We start from the raw sequence: 15672 nt of genomic DNA, 5'->3' as shown, positions 1-15672 counted from the left end.
TCTTTATCCTATTAAAGAACTACCAATATGGTTATTACACAACCTAGCAGAAAAACCTAGATCCTCACTAGCTAATAGAACAACAACATGGCGTTCCGAGAAAGGTTGATTTCGTTTCTCATCTTTCTAATGGCTGTGGCGTGTACTTGGTAATTTCTGCAACTGTGTTTCTGAATTTCTGGAGCTGCGTCTTTGCTTCATTGTCTTAAACAGCATGAGTGAGTCCAACTTTCAGTAACTGACATGCTTAAGTTGTTCCTTTGGTGTAATTCAGCAAACATCATCAAGCACCCACGGTGTACCAGGCTTCATGCTATGCCCAAGGATTGAGATGATGAATAAAAGTATTTATTCCACCTTAAATAAAATTATTTAAGGTGGAATGTGTATGTGATCTTATTCCTCTGAATATCCTAAAGCTTTGAAGTCCTGTGTATATTTTTAAGATTTATTCTTGGCATGTGCTTTTGAATGATAATGAAATGGGTGGCCATATGGGAATTCAAGTCCCTGAAACTTTAACTCAGAGATCCTTACTTTCTTCAGCTTTCAGTCAATAAGAAAAAGTGCCTTAAGTCCTCTCTTGGACTTATGAAGAAAGCACAAGCTATTAACACAATGATGCTGTTTCCAGTGTACAGCACCATTAATTGGATCTTTGCTATTTTCTGTATAGAGTGAAGCTTGATTTGGGTGTCAGCAAGTTGAAACCCTAACAACCATCTTTCCTATAGATTCAGCCCTTCCCTGCCCCCACCCCCGTCAACTGTGGTCAATACTGCTGCTTCTCATCGAAGTTCTTCTGTAAGGAAAGAAAACACGGAAGAAGCATCTTTTCATATCCTTTAACTTCTAGAATCAGTGTTGCCCAGTAGAAATAGGACGTGATGTATTTTAAAATTTTCTAATGAAAAGAGACACATAGAATTAACTTTAACCGTATTTTTTCACCACAAGGTGTCTAAAATATTATAATTGCAACATGCAGTCAATATAAAAATATTAATGAGATTATGTTATGTTTATTTTTCTCATATTGAGACTTCAAAATCTGGTGTGTTTTTACATTTATGCCATAAATTGATTCGAACTGGCCACATCTCAAGTACTTAATAGCCACATGTGATTACCATATTGGACATTGCAGTTATAGATGAATATTTCAGTACTGGTTTCTGATAAAAAGAGAATATCGGTCTTTTTATGAAGCACTGAGGAGTTAAAAGAAAATGGATTACTTCTGGGTGAAGTTTAAGACTATGTTGATGAGAAGAAAAATTTTATGAGACTTTTCACTGTAGAAATATCTTCAAGGTTGAGTTTTGTGAGTGTATGTGTGTGAGACGTATGTAAACACACATGCATGCATATAAACTTATATTTAAAAGTTCTAGGGACTTCCCTGGTGGTGTAGCGGTTAAGAACCCGCCTGACAATGCCAGGGACACAGGTTCGATCCCTGGTCTGGGAAGATCCCATATGCCGCAGAGCAACTAAGCCCGCGAGCCACAACTACTGAGCTCGCATGCTGCAACTACTGAAGCCTGCATGACTAGCGCCCATGCTCTGCAACCAGAGAAGCCACCACAATGAGAAGTCCGTGCACTGCAGTAGCCCCCACTAGAGAAAGACCGCGTGCAGCAACAAAGACCAAATGCAGCCAAAAATAAAAATTAAAAAAAAAAAGTTCTATCAGTAAAGGACATGAATTGATAAGTGACTTAAATACGTACTTGATTGTAACTCTAGCCTAAAATGAATTAAAAGCTAACTCTATAAGTATTGAAGGCATTAGAAAACAATAAGAATTTTTACATAATGTTGAGAAAAAGCAGAAGGGGTCAGGTTACATATAGCACACTGGAATTTTCCATGGCTATACCCGTGTGTGACCCGTAACTGATCATGCTGTCTTGTGAGGAGAAAACGAGAACTGCTAGTTCGGAGAAGAGAAAGAAAATAGAAATCTACTTGCTGAGGCTCCAAACGTATCATGGATTCATGCTTATTATTTAGTATCTTTATATTAATTTGGCTGAAATGTTAATTTGGATAGTATCATCCTCACCAATCCTCATTAACCAATGTTAATATGTTCAGTTCTTTATAAGTTTAAATCATGAATAGAGAGAGAATAATGCCCCTATGAATGTTTCTTAGGGAATCGCAAGTACACACATGTATATGTGTGGCCACCCCTCCACACATGCAGACCCTCGCCTCACCTACAAAACAGACGAGACCACCTTGCTCTAACTCAGCTGCTGATGTAAAATGACACACTAGTGAATGTGTGCGAGCCAACTCAGGGAGTAAGTCAATGCCACGGGTTCCCACATTCTGAAGTACCAGGTGACACTGGTCAGAATGTCTAGTCCCGGAACTTTATAGCTGAAAGTGTTATTTGAGATCCCCAAGTCCAGTCATCTTATTTATTAGGAAACTGAGGCACAGAGAACAATGCCCATGGAAGCACAGTCAGTTAGTGGCAGAACTGGGACCAGAACTCAGTGCTCCTGATTCCTAGTCCAGTGCTTTTCTCACTGAGTTATTGGAAGAGGGAGAAAGTAACATAGATGAAGTGCTGGTTTATCAGTCAGTGTTTCTTCAGGGAATAAAATCCAGTCTAGGTATTTCAAACAGAGGGAATTTAATAAAGAGAATTGGTTACCTAAGTGATGTTACAGCTAAGAAACCACCAGAGAACCATTAGTCAATCAGTGATTAGCAATCAGAACATTCCGCTGCCACCTCTTGGGCTGGAGAAGGACATGGCAAGGATGTGATATTGAACTGGAGCCCCAGAGTGGGGATATCCTGGCTGGAGCTGGGAACCAAGAGTGGAGGGCTATCTGATAGGAGGTGCAGGCACTGTTGGAATCTCTGTTACAGGTAGAGCAAGACTCTCCAGTCTTACCATTGTCTCGTGTTGGACAAAGCTAATTGGCAAGGAGCATGGGAAATGCAGGTCCCAGCTGTGCAGAGCAGAGTAGGGCAGGGGTTAGGAAAGCATCTAAGAACAAATGACCCCTGCTGCCCAAAATGGGGAACCTTAAAAAGGTTCTATGGTCTTGCGACAGCTTCATCATTTATTATGTTTTCAAACTAATTTCAGAAATCATTTGTGCACCAAGTTCACAATACCTGTGGTGAGAGGAGATGTCAGCCTGAGAAGCAACTGGTGGCTATAAATGGAGATAATCAAGAGCTGGCCACACCCATCATCCCTTTGGCCTTACTTAGGTCCATCCTCATTCATTTGTGTCTTGAGACGTTGGACTCCCCAGTTTCTTGTCTGAATCCATAGCCTTGCTCTTTTTGGGAAATAAAACATTTCCGTTCAGGCCTTCCTGGATGTTGCTTCTATGTGTTTCACAATTTGTAACAATCGAGGGTGGTCCCTCAGGTACAGGATAAATCAGAATTCATACAGAACCAAAGGGACAGGCTGGTATAAGAGAGGGTATTTTGTCTGTGTGTGTTTCTGTTTTTGGCAGTACAATGCATTTAAAATTATTTTTAGCATTAAATCATGCATGGCTGGAAAGAGTTAATCTGTCCCAGCCCCATGAAGGAGAAGCATGGGGAAACATTAACCATCTTTGACTGAGAATATTCCGTGTTCTGGGAGCTCTCCTGAATGCTTTGCATCTATGAACTCACTTAAGCCTCACACTCACCATGCTATGTGTTAGAAACAACTCTTTCCCCCAATTTTCAGATGAGGACACTGTTGCTGAGAAAGATTCAGGTAACTCGGCCAAGTTGGCAGGTTGATAAGTGGTGGGGTTGTATTGGGAACCCAGGCAGCTTGGCTGTAGGGTCCCCATTTAACCACTAACTTGTGCCTCCCTCTGACCTATGTTGGCTGGTGCCTGGGTCCTCCCTAGGGTCCTAGCCACGCAGCACTGTGCTCTGATACCCAGCGGGCTGGTGGGATTGGCCAGGGAAGCTGCTGATACTGTGATGAGGTGGTAACTGCCACATTATTGCAGGGCACTTAGCTGCTAATTGCCATTTAATCACAAGATGAATATAGTTATTTCTTTTCTCCCTCTACCCGAGGGCCAGCGAGATGGTAATTACTTCTGAACTGAGTGCTGAAGATGTGGCTTTGCACGGAGCTGGAACTAAATGCCATGACTCTCCTCTGAGCCGCCGCTTTCCTGGCTGCCCTTGTTTACCCACGTGGCTAATTAAACACATTGCTTTGATATTAGATGCTCTTTCCAAGCTTCCCATTTCCCTGAAATGATGATATTTTTCCCCTGGGAAATGTGATTTCAAAAACCCTAAAATTTGGACTTTATATTTGGGAAATTAAACAACCCCAATTTTTGTAGAGATGGCATTACACTTTGGCCAACAGTTGAAATAGAAAACTTCACATTTGGAAAGTTCTAAATTGAAAACGAGTTAACCTAGATCGTTTGTTTCTGCGCAGTCCCCTGTTTGCAGCTGCTGTATGGAGTTGAAGAGCTGCTGGGTTTTGTCTTCTGTTTTCTAAAGTTTGATGGAAATAAAAACAATCATATGGAATTTCTCTAAACATGGACGTGCAATCTATTGGCTCTTGTTTGTCTGAGGATTTTTCCTCCAGGTAACTACTAAATGGGTTGGAATTGATCTGCTTTTTGCAGAGGCAATAAAATGAGCAGGTTAAGTGACTTGTCTAAAAAAATTCAATTAATAAACCCAGTCCTGGTTTTCCGGTTCCCGGTCAAGTGGCACAGGTGATACCCGAGGTGAGTAAGTCTTCAACCTTATGAAGACCTAATCACCTTGGTCCAGGCTTGGAATTAATGGAGCCGTGACAAAGGTCTCTAGTAAAGCAGCAGTCAAATTTTAATTGGTTACCAAGGACTCAGTTTATGGTTTTTATGTGGGGACTCCCTGTAGATAGTTATCTAAGTGACTTAACAAAAACCCTCCAAATCTCAGCGTCCTTACACAATAAGGCAGATGTTCTCAAACTTTAGAGTGTCTAAATCTCCTTATTAAAATGCGGGGCTTTTAGAAACCCTCTCGCAAGGTTTCTAATTGAGTATGCCTTGGTCAAAGCCGGGAATTTGCATTTTTAACGAGTTTGCAAGTGATGCTGACACTGCTGGTCTGGAAACCAGTGCACCAAGGGCTTATTCTTTCCTGTCATCACAGTCTAATGTGGGTGTATCTGGCTGGGCAACTCTCCAGGGATACTCTCCTCCAAAAGGTAACTCGGGGCCCTAGGCTCCTTCCTTAGAAGCTCTGCCATTCCCTAAGACCACAGACCCCCTCTTCTGCAAGCAACTAGTGGGTCATGGAAGAGAGAGGACATAAGGGCTGGGGCTGTTCTAAGGGCCAGGCCTGGGAGTGGAATATATTACTTTTGCTTACTTCCCGTTGGCTAGAATTAGTTACGTGGCCTCTGCGTAACTGTAAAAGGAAGCTGGGAACAGAGTCTAGCTGGATGCTTAGGAGGAAAAGGAAACTGATTTTGGTGAAAATACAGCCATTTGGGGCCACATCTAAGTTTACGAAAGTCCTCCTCTTTATCTTTCTCCTCCACCTGAGATGCTGTGAAAATATTTATCAGCCACTGTTTTTGAAAGTTTAATGATGTCCCTTGACTCACCTGGATATATCACCGAGTACTGGCAAATGGAGTTGATGAAGAATGTTTTCCGTGCTCCTCCCAGGGACGGAGATACCATGATAGCAGTTCACTGACGTGAAGGGTCTGCCTGCCCTTGAAGTGAGGCCAGATCTAGAATGGGGGTCCCCATCTGTGCACATTGTCAATGTATTGTCTCCCAGCTCCAGATTGACTCTCCTCTGCCCTGATTTGTGATACTGGAGCTGGACCCTGTAAACATTTCTCCTTTGCCCACTGGCCAGATGTTAACTTCATCACAGGAGGGTTTAGAATGGCAAATGCCAGATGGAGACTGTTTGCTCCTGAGTTCTGTATCTTCAGCGTTACCCTCCTCTGCAGTGGCCCAGTGGCCTATGTAGCTGAGCTCCGGCCATGCTCTCTCTGCTGGTGGCCACTTCCCAGGAGCTCTTCCCACACACACCCCTACGATGACAGGCTGTTTCTCCAGACCATCTCTGGCCTTTGCCTTCCAGGATGTTTCTTGACCACCAGCAGGTTGTAAGTTCTTGTGGTAGCTAAGTCCCCTCTGATGAGCTCTGAGTCTCAGCCTTGTGGATGGCAAGAGGGGGCTTCTCTCCTAATTCTTTGTCCTTTTATCTCTCTTCCTTATCCCAAAGGTAATGCTACTTCTTTAGGATCCCTTTTTTTTTTTTTTTTTTTTTTTTGCGGTATGCGGGCCTCTCACTGTCGCGGCCTCTCCCGTTGCGGAGCACAGGCTCCGGACGTGCAGGCTCAGCGGCCATGGCTCACGGGCCCATCCGCTCCGCGGCATGTGGGATCTTCCCGGACTGGGGCACGAACCCGTGTCCCCCGCATCGGCAGGCGGACTCTCTACCACTGTGCCACCAGGGAAGCCCTAGGGTCCCTTTTTAAAAATAAAATAGTTAAGTATCTTTTAGAGTTAACATTTCTTTGCATTACATCTTCCTTGTTAAAATAACTAGAGTGATTTCTGTCCTTTGAATGGACCCTGACAGCTGTGCCCTCCTCCTGGTGAATTTTTTCATAGAAAGGCACAGTTGAACGTACATCCACTCACATCAAAAAGCAGGACAGCAAAACTATACCTACTCAAAGCTCACTTCCATCTAGTCTCTTCTTTATCCTCTGCCCTCCTCATGTTGATTTCCTGCCCTGAGAAAGGCTGGCATTCTTATCCAATGGGAATCGGGTGGGTGGGTCTTCAAGTCTCAGACTTCTAGACTCTACAGTCTGCAGCCTCAGCAACCAGGGGCTCCCTTGCGTAAGGCCCTGGGTAGGCTTCCCAGGTTAGCCTGGGGCATGAGAAAGAAAGATGAAACGCATGTGTCATCAGTAATCAGAAAACAAATGTCGCTGCCTCGGTCTGTGTCCGAGGGTGAAACCGTAAAGTAAACTGTGTGTAACCACCAGGTCTCGCCTTGGCCTGGCTCTGCTGCCACAGCAGTAGGGAATCAATACAACTTAAAAAGAATCCCAGGCAAAATCTGGCTAAACAACACAAGATCTAATTTTAGGCCACAGAAAAGAAAAGGTCAGCATAGCATAAGGATAATAATAAAATTAATTCCAGTCAGCATTAGTTACTTATTATTTCTTTTTTTGCACAGAGGATGGATCCACGCCAGTGGAAGGCGGAGGCCAAGCCTCCTTCCTTTCTTGCGAGCTAACCTTGGCTTCCCAGACAAGCCACAGCGAGGACTTTTTATCTGAGGCAAGTTCAGTCCCGGACAAAGGCAAACTCATTCCTGTGAGTTAGGGACCCTGAGAAAGCTCCTTACTAGGAAACCTCTACCCTATTGCCACAATGTCTGAAATTTCACTGTAACAGCCTCCTGGGTGGCCATCTACAGACCGCCTCCCCCCTTTTAAAATTGTGGTGAAATTCACATAACACAAAATTAACCTTTTTTTTTTTTTTTTTTTTTTTTGCTGTATGCGGGCCTCTCACTGTTGTGGCCTCTCCCGTTGCGGAGCACAGGCTCCGGACGCGCAGGCTCAGCGGCCATGGCTCACGGGCCCAGCCGCTCCGCGGCACGTGGGATCTTCCCGGACCGGGGCACGAACCCGTGTCCCCTGCATCGGCAGGCGGACTCTCAACCACTGCGCCACCAGGGAAGCCCCAAATTAACCATTTTAAAGTGAAGAATTCAGTGGCATTAAGTAGACCCACAGCACTGTATAACCACCACCTCTATCTAGTTCCAAAACAACTTCATCACCCCAAAAGGAAATCCTGTACCCACTAAGCAGTCATTCCTCATTCTCCCTCCAGCCCCTGGCAACCACAAGTCTGCTTTCTGTGTCTACGGATTAGCCTGTTCTGGGCATTTCATATAAATGAAATCATACAACATGTCTTTTGTGTCTGGCTTTTTTCACTTAGCATAATGTTTCAAGGTCCATCCATGTTATAGCATGTGTCAGTACTTCGTTTTTTTTAAATGACTGAACCCAAATGTTCATCAGTGGATGGTTGGATAAGCAAATTATGGTGTATACATACCAACTCCCTTTTAAATGATTTTTAAATGATCTTCTCAAATGGAGGCTATAACACATAGGACCACTGTGTCTTACTTTGAATGAGATTATCTGATAAAATGGCTTTGGACTAAAAGGACCAGGCACTTAAGTTTGAAACCCTCATTAATGCATTCTCCATCATATTTTTTTTGTTTTCTTTGGTTCAAAGAAATGAAGTCCCCTCATTAATATGTTAGTACTTTATCTGATGATGTACTATATTTCTATTTTTTTATCCTCTGGAGAAAGGACCGTCACAGTTAAGCTATATACTACTACTAATACATTGTAAATCTCTGAAACAGCATTTATGTCTGTAGAGCCAGTACCAAGTATTACTTAAAAATTCGAAGTGTATTAAAAGGGAAGCTCCTAAAGAGTTACTTGTCAATAAATCTCTCTTTCTCTCCTTGTTTCCCATGAAAGACAAATGAAGTAGTCACTAGCAAAAATAGCTAGTAGCCTAATGACAACATTTAGTTGTTTGTGTGGCAGTAGGGGAGGGGGATTGGTGTTTCCAATTGGACATTGCTTCTCTCTGCCTCTTCTGCTCATGACATACCAAGATTCCCCACGGATAGAGGGATACAGTCAAAAAGTCTCAGGCTGATTTTCAAGTCTCCACTGGTCTGGACCCCCTTTACCTCTATGACCGATTTTGTATAAATATCACTAACAAAAACTCCTGTTTGAGCCCTTTGGGTCTCCTACCTTCACCCAAAGAGGACACAGGCATTTCTGCTCTGGTATCTGCTCAAGCTCATGTGCATCATCTTTGAGTCCAGAGCCTTCCCAGCACAGGGTGCTGGTGACTCGGCATGTTATCTGATGGGCGATATGAAGCCAAGGGCAGTTTTCAATATGATCTGATGCTTTGCTTTTTTCATCTCTGGGACCAGACATGCTGGTAGGTAAGAGGTCTTTCAGGGGTCTGGTGAGTGGGGAGGAAGCAGCAACAGGATGAATTCTAGGGGAGAGGAGTCAAGTTAGACAGATATTTCTTAAACAGCGTCAACGTCAATCAACGGTCCTTGGTTGCTTTTCAGATTTCTCTTTTAGGTGACGGTAGAGATGAGTCCTTTCATGGAAAGTGGGAAAACAGGAAGAGAGACAGTAAGCAAGAAATACAAATGTCCAATGCAGTTTGGGGCAAATCAATTCATGGTGTCTGAAATGTCCAGGTGGACTTGGTCAGTTGGAAGCTGAGAATACCACTCTCAAGAGAAGCCAGAGGAAAGGGATATAAAATAACTATAAAAAGCACCACAAATATTTGAATGCTAATTGTGGCTTCTAAAGTCTTTGAGGGGGTTTGAAGACAGTTTGTTTTTCACATAGTTTCAGCATTATTCTTGCCATCTTATTTTTAAAATACTGTTTGCAGTATCTATGATGAAAATGCTTGCTTAGCAGTCTAACTCATATTAATCACAAATTCCAAATTCATGGCATCAGAATTACAAGAAGTTTCATATTATATAATTAGAAGAAGACTCCAGTCTTTGGTTCATTGACTCTGGAGCCATATTACAGTCTTGTTATATTTGATAATGACATAGCAGACATTCTATCAGAACTTGGATGCTGGCAAGAGATTCCAACATGCTTTAATCTTGTCACAAATCAGAAGCAGCTGCTTCTTATAAAAAGGAAAGCTCATGTTTGGATGGTCCACAGAAAAACCAATGTGACTTACAGTCTTAAATAGCAGATTCTGGGGTTTTCAGTTGGCAGGTGTTCTCCATCAAGCAACACCCGCACCCCCGCCATGTTGATTCCTGTTGGTTTTATTTCTTTAAACTTCTCTCAAACTGCAAATTGCATTTGTGAAGTGAACTTTATCTTAGGCACTTAGGCATTTTATGGTGAAGGCTAAGCATTATCTTGAGACTTTTACACACCGGAGAAAACAGATAACATGGAAAATGTAATTCGAATACAACTTGCCCCCTCTGAGTGGCAGAAAAACTAAAGAGAAAAAACTAAAGAGAGGAATGTTATTATCGTCAGTCAGTCAAGGGCTGCAAGCTTTGAGTGCTGAGCCTACAAACCTTCCGATGGTTCTATGATGACATGAAACTGCTGTTGTAGAAACTCTAAAACTAACAAGGGTATTAGCTTCATTGATTTTCTGAAAATGGGAAAGAAAAAAAAAAGCGCTCAGCTAAGTCCAGGAAAGAGATTTAATACAACTGTCTTTTAATAATATTAAGTTTCCTAGAATCAATATTTTCTCCCCCTCGTAATATACGATGGGTTGCTACACACCAGTTGCTATGTAGGAGAATGGGAATCAATAGAAGGCTTACCTTCTTTGGAGACTGTTTCAAAGGCCTGCATAATGGAGCATAGATTAGGAAGAATGAAATTGAATTTTAAGTACACTGACATTATGCTGTCATCTTCAACCATGGGAATGAAGATTGTTCTGGGGCCCGTGGGACCCATGAGGCTCAGGGCAAGAGATACCACGTAGAGACTGGCTCACAAAACTCCAGTGACTGTGGCTTCCTCAGGACTGCTTAACAAATGCTAAATCCAGGCCTTTGGGGGCACTCCTAAAAAGTATCTTCAAACACCCCAAGGGTTACTTGATGAGTAGTGTTGAAGGAGTGTTCTTCATAATGTTTAGCCTTAGTGGCTTCAAAATTATGCTAGATCCGGTCTGTGTTAACTCAAACTCTGATGTTGAACCCCCTTTCTACTTAGCTTTATTTTGTCTTTATTTCAGAAAGTCAAATGGATGTTGCTTAGCTGATAAAAATAACTCTTGATAGACTCACTGAAAATTATTTACAATGTGCTAAAATGACATTTTAAATATCTATGGAAAACACTCAAACATAGCACAAAAATATCAAAACCTCACATTTTGAGAGAGGGTAGAGTACATGAGTTTTTTAAGTGTTGTTTAATAGTGTTTTTAGTCTCTTATTTTAAGAGATTGACTTGAAAAAAAAATCTGGAGATTTAATGTGATGTTGAAATTTACCTGTCACTATAAAAGAACGACTTGGATGACCCAGCCATCCCACTCCTAGGTGTTTACCCTAGAGAGATGAAAACTTAGGCTCACGCAACAACTTACACGTGAATGTTTATGCCGCTCTATTAATAATCACTAAGATGTGGAAATAAACCAGATGTCCTTTACCAGGTGAATGGTTAAACCAACTGTGGTACATCAGTACCAGGGAATACTATTTAGTAATGAAAAGAAACAGACAATAACTTTGATGATGATTCTCAAAGATGCTATGCTGAGTGAAAAACAGCCAGTTTCAGACAGCTGAATACTGTATGGTTCCATTGAGATGACGTTTTCCAAAAAGGTCAGAATAGACCTGGAGAACAGATCCATGCTTGCAGGTGCTGTGAGGTGGGGAGAGGGAGAAAGAATGTGTCCATTAAGGGAATGTTTTAGGTGATGGAACTGGACAGTACGCTGATTGGGGTGGTGGTTAGGCCAGTCTGTACGTATGAAAATTCATAGACCTGTACACCAAAGGGGAAAAAGTTGACTTTACCATATAATTTAAAAATGAAAAGATTGCTTATACCTTGACTTATTTTTAGATTTGGAAACAGCTGCACTCAGATGATCATTCTGTAAAAACAGGTGTTCCATACCGTAGATGGAAAGGTAGCTACTAGCACTCACATGGATGGGTTCTAGAAGAAGCCCTGTAGTTCAGTAGTTTAGTAGGAAGTTACTTGTGTCTTACTCTCCAATGACTTGAGCATAACCTGCAAGTCCCCCAGTAATTATTATGAACAAGTTGGTATTCTCAGTCATAAGACAGCACCTTTGAATGCTTTATAATTCATAGCATTTTCCCATTTTAGTATTGCCAAGTACGTAGGGCAGGAATTCTCATCAGAGTTTTGTAGATGCAGGAAACTGAGGCATGGGGAAGTTAGGTAACTGGTCTCAAGTCACCAGCTGGTGAGTAGCTGGGACTGATGCCCAGAGCATTTGAATATGGACTGGTCTAACTCTAAGGATTATTTTTAAAATGCTAATTAAAAATTTAAAAACTTTGCACCAGTCTAGCTCTAGGTGATGTCTTGCAAGCTGGAAATCACTGAGACCAATTAAGACATCTTAATATGTAGTCAAAGAGCCTGGTATCACAACATGCCCCGGAAACAAACAACATACAACCTGGTCACAGGAGAGTAGTATAGGGAATTCCAAATCCTTCCTCATCTTTAAATTTGGGGCTTAGCTGGAGACCTTTGCTAAATGTCTTGAATCTACATTGTCTTACTTTGAAAAAGAGAAAGCAATAAATCGAGGATTTAGCTCTCTGTAACAGAAACGTGGGATGCCAGGGAAACAGATGCAGTGCAGGGAGAAAGTGGACCTTACTGACATTTTAAAGGGACAGATGTGGAAAACGAAGGGGTTTCTGCTGGACCCTGTGTGCTCACAGCTCATGCAGTGGGCACTCTGGCTTCAGCCCAGAGATGGGCTGCACCAGCCAGGAAACAGCCTGTTGCACTGTGGGTGCAGCAGCTCCCTTTCTCTAGGAGAGAGTCACTGTTTTGAGCACTTAAAATTGAACTGGAGGCCCAGGAGATTGAAAGGTGGACCTTTATTTACATCTTCTTTTCCATCCTTACAATTCCAGAGCTCTGTGCTTCTAATCTCCTACCTGCAATCTGTGTGAGGAAGGTGCTAGAAGTTCTGCAGGAGGCCTGGGAAAAAGCCAGTGTCCTGTTCATGGTGCAGAGGAAGTCTGGCTCCGTTCTGAAGAGTGGGTAGCTGACCTGAGAGCCAGTGGAAACAGAGCAAAACAAACAACAAACCAAACCTAATCCCCAAAAAAGGCACTTCCTTTCTTCTTGAGATGGGACCCTGTCATCCTCATGGTTCTAAAGTCTAGAAAGGATTGCAGAACTTTTGGCATTCACTAAGTGAGTAGGTGGGAGTGTGACCCTGCACCCTGGTGTCAGGGGAGATAGAGCCTTGACTGGCCTCCTTGTTCTCCAAGCCTTAGGTATATGGGTCAGCAGCATGGCTGCCCACCGTTCTTTCACGACGACAGAGTGTCCTTTTGTGCAATTCATATTTTGCTGGGGCAGATAAGAAGACTGACTCTCTTCCTATGAGCATGATGCATGTTTTAAGTCATTTTCCATGCCAACTTCTTGTTGTGATGTGTTGGCGTGTTGGTCAACAAGGAAACAAACTTAGCTGGAGCAGATCAGGGGCCACCCGTGGGTGAGAGAGGTGTCAGCTGAGAGGTGGACAACCCTCGGGTCTGGGAACAAATAGAAAGCCAGCTGTTGTCCCCTGAACCTTTACTTAGATCCTCCCATCTATGTTGGAATCTCCCATTACTCCATCAGGACACCAGGAAATTTGAAAAGAAGTGAGTCTTCTTCTTGGGATCTTTCTTATTTTCATTTCTGTCCCTCCTCATCTCACTCTGTCCCTTTATCTCACCTCCCCCACCCCAGTTGTCCATTTGTTTCTCTTCCTTTGGGTCTTTCTCTGAAAATCTGCTTTTTAAATTTATCTCTTTCTTCCACTGTAGGTGGTGATTTGCATTCTGAACCCATGGTGTGCAGTAAGGCTTCTCCGAAAAAGAGTCCTCAAAAAGCTCGTAGCATAAAATGTTTCTATCTGGGAAAGAAATGTCAGAATTGTTGATAAGTTTCATGGTTATCAGCATTTTTTCAGGCTAGCGGTCCTGATGGAACCCTTCCAGCCTTTCTTCCAAGTTTCACCTCACTCCAAGTTGCTGCCACTATAGATGAGATATTTGTAATTGGATTCAGGCAGCCTGATCCGTGGAGTTATTACTGTCTGTTAGTCTACAGATTCCAAAATGATGACCTTATAAACATCGAAGCAAGATTAATTATTACAGCACTACATGAAACTTTAACTCAAAAACTGTATATTTGTTTGCTGACTCAGAGCTGAGCCTGACAGCACGAACTCAGGCCTTTCTCTTACAGAACTCCTGGGGTAGCCTCAGCTGGGCATTCTGACTGCAGCCCCTTAGCTGTCCTTGCTAACAAAGCTTTCCTCCAAATAAAGGGCTTCCCTAATTCAGCCACTTCCCTCTCAGACTGCAAGTGCCACTCTGCTCGCTGGTTCCAGCAGATGACCAGCTGTAGTGAGGGGAGACTTGTGCACAATGGTCCGCCTTCTACTCAGTTTAACATCTTTTATCTCCTTCTCCAGAAAGCATCCTTCTCTCTCTATCTTCCAAATGGTGAAAGTATCAGCTTTCCCTATTCGTGGGGAAAATATTACACCAAGATTCGAGTTTCTCTATGCATTGACATTTGGGGAAATATGAAAAATGATTACAATACAGTATTGTTTCACTGTACACAGTTTATTTATAGTTGGCATTCAGTGCCCCAGTGGTTCTGGGGTGGGACTTTTGCTGAAATGAATTAGAGTGGGGAATTATGCAAGGACAATCTTGTTATTTTAATAGAGCGCACATGGACAGTCAGATAATCTCAGATAACCTCTCCTATTTCTACACGTTATTGCTGTCTCCTCTGTCTGTTTTAGTCATTCCATCTCTGACCGCTCTTTGGTACACTCTTTTCTATGCTTTTTATTATTTTTAGTGCTCTTCAGTTTCTCTATCAGTCATTTTTAACGTCATGCATCCATACCGTACTGTCATCTCACTAGGATCTTAAATTCTGAGTGTTAGGAGAGAGTTAGTTCCCTGCTTTTTTTTTTTTTTTTTAACATCTTTATTGGAGTATAATTGCTTTACAATGGTGTGTTAGTTTCTGCTTTATAACAAAGTGAGTCAACTATACGTATACATATATCCCCATATCTCCTCCCTCTTGTGTCTCCCTCCCACCCTCCCTATCCCACCCCTCCAGGTGGTCACAAAACACCAAGCTGATCTCCCTGTGCTATGCGGCTGCTTCCCACTAGTTCCCTGACTTTTAATGTTACTTTTCTGCTAATATATTTGGATGCCACTTTTTTATTGTGTTAAAATACACATAATTTAAAATTTACCATTTTAACCACTGTAAAGTGTACAATTCAGTGGCATTAGGTACATTCATGATGTTTTGCAACCATCATTACTGTCTCGTTCCAGAACTTTTCATCACCCCGAATGGAAACCTCGAACCCCTTAAGCAGTTACTCCCATTGCCTCTTCTCCAGAACCCCTGGAAAACCCTAATCTGTTCTCTGTCTTTATAGATTTTTCTGTTCTGGACATTTCATATCAATGGACTCATACAATACGGTCTTTTTCTAATTTTCTTTTATTGAAGTATAGTTGATTTACAATGTTGTGCTAAATTCTGCCATATAGCAAGGTCACTCAGTTATACACATATATACATTCTTTTTCCCATTCTTTTCTGTTACGGTTTATCACAGGATATTGAATATAGTTCCCTGTGCTACACAGTAGGGACTTGTTTATCCATTCTATATATAACACTGATAGTTTGCATCTACCAACCCCAAACTCCCACTCCATCCCTCCCTCCACACCCCTCCCCCTTGGCAACTACAAGTCTGT

Source organism: Grampus griseus (assembly GCF_964374135.1).
Source record: "Grampus griseus genome assembly, chromosome: 5".
Lineage (NCBI taxonomy): Eukaryota > Metazoa > Chordata > Mammalia > Artiodactyla > Delphinidae > Grampus > Grampus griseus.
The sequence above is the reverse complement of the archived record's forward strand: the minus strand, read 5'-3'. Positions refer to the sequence as shown.